Source organism: Vanessa atalanta, unplaced genomic scaffold (assembly GCF_905147765.1).
Source record: "Vanessa atalanta unplaced genomic scaffold, ilVanAtal1.2, whole genome shotgun sequence".
Taxonomy (NCBI): domain Eukaryota; kingdom Metazoa; phylum Arthropoda; class Insecta; order Lepidoptera; family Nymphalidae; genus Vanessa; species Vanessa atalanta.
In genome coordinates this window covers 12,501-17,500 of record NW_025920008.1, presented here as the reverse complement: position 1 = coordinate 17,500, position 5,000 = coordinate 12,501, and the positions used below count along the sequence as shown (strand labels likewise).

The 5,000-nt window shown below is 40.7% G+C and overlaps 2 non-coding genes across 2 annotated transcripts; both read right to left on the bottom strand.

The window, feature by feature from the left end:
• Window positions 1-205: 205 nt before the first annotated feature.
• LOC125076659 lies at window positions 206-362 on the bottom strand. The gene has a single exon (XR_007120587.1). It is a non-coding gene; the product is annotated as a 5.8S ribosomal RNA (ribosomal RNA).
• A 459-nt stretch (window positions 363-821) lies between these two features.
• LOC125076668 lies at window positions 822-2,724 on the bottom strand. The gene has a single exon (XR_007120593.1). It is a non-coding gene; the product is annotated as a small subunit ribosomal RNA (ribosomal RNA).
• Window positions 2,725-5,000: the final 2,276 nt, after the last annotated feature.

Below are 5,000 nucleotides of genomic sequence, written 5' to 3'. Positions count from 1 at the left end.
AACATACATACACATCGTATTTGTTATATTTGAACGGACCGAGAACGAGATTTATATTAAGTATATTTAAACACGTAATATAACACATCGAACGCGGATACCGTCATATGTTCGAGAAACGTCAGTCAGTCTATTGAGTCGGTTACGAAATAATAGACATTACGACATTAAACATTGAACAGTGTGGTTTATATTTTTATACAGCCGGCCCTCAGACAGGAGTGGTCCTGGATGTTTCTCCACGGACCGCAATGTGCGTTCGAAATGTCGATGTTCAAATGTGTCCTGCAGTTCACACTATGACGCGCAGTTAACTGCGTTCTTCATCGACCCGCGAGCCAAGTGATCCACCGTCCAGGGTAATGGTTTTTAATTTGTTTTATTTTTATAATTTCTACGATCACTCGAACGATTCTATACGCCAGTGATATGAGTTTATTTTTTTTTTATTTTTATTTTTTTTTTTGTTTTTTTCTCTTATTTTTAGTATAAAGAGAAAAATTCAAAAAATTAAAAAAAAAAAAAAAAAAAAAGTTAAAAAAAAAAAAAGTACAAAAAAAAAAAAAAAGAAATATACATTTTATTTGAAGATGACGATGTGCGTTAACACATCGTACTTTCCTCGAAATCGACATCGAAAAATATCAGAATAGGACGCGTTACACGACTCTGGACTCTGACTCGGACACACTGCTGTGTGAGAGAGAGAGAGTGAGAATCGCGTCCTCGCATCGAAACGACACATTCCGAACGTCGATATTTGTGTTTTAGAATTTTATTATCGTTCATTATCGCACTCTTTCGAGATTGATAATTTACGTTAATGATCCTTCCGCAGGTTCCCCTACGGAAACCTTGTTACGACTTTTACTTCCTCTAAATGATCAAGTTTGGTCAACTTCCCAGCAACGCCGACGGCCGTGAAGCCACCGCGTGTCGGTCCGAAGACCTCACTAAATCATTCAATCGGTAGTAGCGACGGGCGGTGTGTACAAAGGGCAGGGACGTAATCAACGCGAGCTTATGACTCGCGCTTACTAGGAATTCCTCGTTTATGGGGGATAATTGCAAACCCCAATCCCCAGCACGAAGGAGTTTCAACGGGTTGCCCGGGCCTCTAGGCCAGGGAGAACATGCTGATTCCTTCAGTGTAGCGCGCGTGCGGCCCAGGACATCTAAGGGCATCACAGACCTGTTATTGCTCAATCTCGTGCGGCTCGAAGCCGCCGGTCCCTCTAAGAAGAATTTTAATACGCCGCCAGTGAGTTGCTCGACCGAAATCGAGCACACCTAAATGACGACGCCTATTTAGCAGGCTAGAGTCTCGTTCGTTACCGGAATTAACCAGACAAATCGCTCCACCAACTAAGAACGGCCATGCACCACCACCCACCGAATCAAGAAAGAGCTATTAATCTGTCAATCCTTCCGGTGTCCGGGCCTGGTGAGATTTCCCGTGTTGAGTCAAATTAAGCCGCAGGCTCCACTCCTGGTGGTGCCCTTCCGTCAATTCCTTTAAGTTTCAGCTTTGCAACCATACTCCCCCCGGAGTCCAAAATCTTTGGTTTCCCGGAAGCTGCCCGCCGAGCCATTGTAGTAACGTCGGCGGATCGCTAGATGACATATTTACGGTTAGAACTAGGGCGGTATCTAATCGCCTTCGAACCTCTAACTTTCGTTCTTGATTGATGAAAACACCTTTGGCAAATGCTTTCGCTGATGTTCGTCTTGCGACGATCCAAGAATTTCACCTCTAACGTCGCAATACGAATGCCCCCAGTTATCCCTATTAATCATTACCTCGGAGTTCTGAAAACCAACAAAATAGAACCGAGATCATATTCTATTATTCCATGCACGAAATATTCAAGCGGCATTTTGAGCCCGCTTTGAGCACTCTAATTTGTTCAAAGTAAAATTGTCGGCCCATCTCGACACTCACTGAAGAGCACCGCGATAGGATTTTGATATTGAACCGGCGTTTTACCGCCGGCTCACCGACGATATGCTCCGCAGACGTGTCAGTATCACCGCGGATGCGGTGCACCGACAGCGCGGCGCACAAATGCAACTACGAGCTTTTTAACCGCAACAATTTTAGTATACGCTATTGGAGCTGGAATTACCGCGGCTGCTGGCACCAGACTTGCCCTCCAATTGTTCCTCGTTAAAATATTTAAAGTGTACTCATTCCGATTACGAGGCCTCGAAAGAGTCCCGTATCGTTATTTTTCGTCACTACCTCCCCGTGCCGGGAGTGGGTAATTTGCGCGCCTGCTGCCTTCCTTGGATGTGGTAGCCGTTTCTCAGGCTCCCTCTCCGGAATCGAACCCTGATTCCCCGTTACCCGTGACAACCATGGTAGTCGCAGAAACTACCATCGAAAGTTGATAAGGCAGACATTTGAAAGATGCGTCGCCGGTACTGGACCATGCGATCGGCAAAAGTTATCCAGATTCATCAAAATTAACGACTTCGGACGAGACGCCCTCCGTCGATTGGTTTTGATCTAATAAAAGCACTCATCCCATCACTGGTCAGAGTTCTGATTGCATGTATTAGCTCTAGAATTACCACAGTTATCCAAGTAACTGAGTAAGATCTAAGGAACCAAAACTGATATATTGAGCCATTCGCGGTATCGCCTTAATACGGCTTGCACTGAGACATGCATGGCTTAATCTTTGAGACAAGCATATAACTACTGGCAGGATCAACCAGGGAGCTAACCGAGACTTGTTGAAGTCGTCAATTACTCTTCTCGTTTCATATTCGCATATAAAATACACACAAACTTATGCATGCATGTACAATATACGCACAGTATGAAACGAGCGTCTCACCGTATCGTCGATCGCGTTAGACGCGATAGATTTTAACGGTTGACTCTTATAAAAATTTATATGAGACACAAACGCGCTTTAAGCACGCGCGCGCGCGTGCGTGCGCTATAATATATAACGCGACGACAGCGGCGGCGGCGGCGGCGGCGGCGGAGGCGTCTTCACATAATGACACATAACGGTCACGAATTCGAACGTTCTAAACGAGATCGAGTTTTTTTTTCAAAATAACACTTCGCACACGACGTGTACGTATGTATTGTTCAACGATTATTATCGTAAAACATTGGGATCGACGCCCGGTGTTTGAGTGATCGTACCGATACTCGGGTTGTGTATTTTTTGTACATGATAAATGTAAAAATTAACAAAAAGAATTTTAGAAACGACCGTTCATATATAATATAAAAATTATACACACTATACGAATACACTGAATCTTTTAAGAACTCCGTCTCTAACGTTTTCTCATATCGTCGCGACGTCGCAGATCGACTACAATGAATCAACATTTATTCCATGAGGATAGATTGTAGCGAGAGCGACGACGACGACGATAAGAGGAAGAGCGCATGAGGCAGAGAGATCTACGTGCGTCCGTCGGTCGGCACAGTTTTACAGAACGAAAAAGAATCTTTTTATCATTTTCACGTGTGTCAGTGAATATCCCCAGCGGTCGAGACGAATCGTACGTACATACTTGGTTGTTACACTACGTAAAGTATAATATAACGCGATACGACGAATCGAGAGACACGCCAGAAGACACGCAACAAAGACGACAAATGAAAACGATAATAACATTTTTTTCGTTATACAAGAGTACTGATCCGGTCACTTCGCGTCTAACATCAATTTTTGAATGTTCGACGTTCGAACCGTCACTACTCCATATATATGCCTGACGATGAGTATGACATTCGGCTCGTTCGAACGGAATGTATTTTTTTTTTTATTATTATTATTATTTTATTATGTTTCTCATATTCGATCTGATATCATAAGACGACGAACCCCAGAACACGCACCCCCCCCCCCCCTCCCCAACCCCCTCCCCCCCAACTGACACCCCAAACCCTCCAAAATCTCCAAAACTTCGATTATTTTGTTCTATATTTTTATAGATAGTATATGATTATATGATATTATGCAACGTCAATGCAACAACAACGACAACAACAACAACAACAACAACAACAACAACAATAAAAAAAAAAAGAAAAAAAAAAAAAACAACAACAACAACAACAAAGAAAGTTGTATCTTCGTTTATTTAAATTTCACCGGTATTCGTTTATCGAAAAAAAAAAATTTATAATTAAAATTATTATATTTTATAATTAAAATAATAATTATGACGATGACGAATAAATATAATAATAATAATAATAATAAAGAACATGACGCGATTTACGAATGCGTAAATAATGTTAATAATATAATTTTTAAGTTTCATATCAGTCTTGATACCTTAAAATATGTATAATGAAGTAATAAATAAATAGAAATTATCTTTAAAAAAATATCCTGACATAAATGTATTGAATCTCTATAAAAAAATTAAAAAATAATCTAACGAACGCAACGAGCTCTACTCCTACTCTACGAACGTTTTCTCGAACGAAGTGCTCGATGAAAACGTCGAACGTTCGTGTATCGAAAGGAGAGTCGAGATAGAGCTCATATAATGTTAATGTTAATGTTAATGTTAATGTTAATGTTAATGTATCGAAAATTATATATGTTAATTATTGATATTAAACGTATAAGAAGACTTACGTAATAATATAATAATGAAAATGACGCGAATTACGAACACGCGAGAGACACAGCACGCACAGACACCATCGATACACGAACTAATCGCAACGAACGGGACTCTAACGATTTCAGAGTGTTCGACGAAAACGTGGAACGTTCGTGTATTGAAGAAGTGAAGTCTATCGAGAAGATCATCTCATCCGCGTCCTCCTCCTCGAACTCTACGAGTTCGAGTTATATATATTTATCGAAAAATCATAAAAATATAATATTCGTGTAATATTATAGAATAGATTTCTGATCTATATATATATATATATATATATACAACCAACCAACAAACATACATGACTATCTCTTGTCGAACGCTAACTCACTAACACTCCTCCTCCTCCT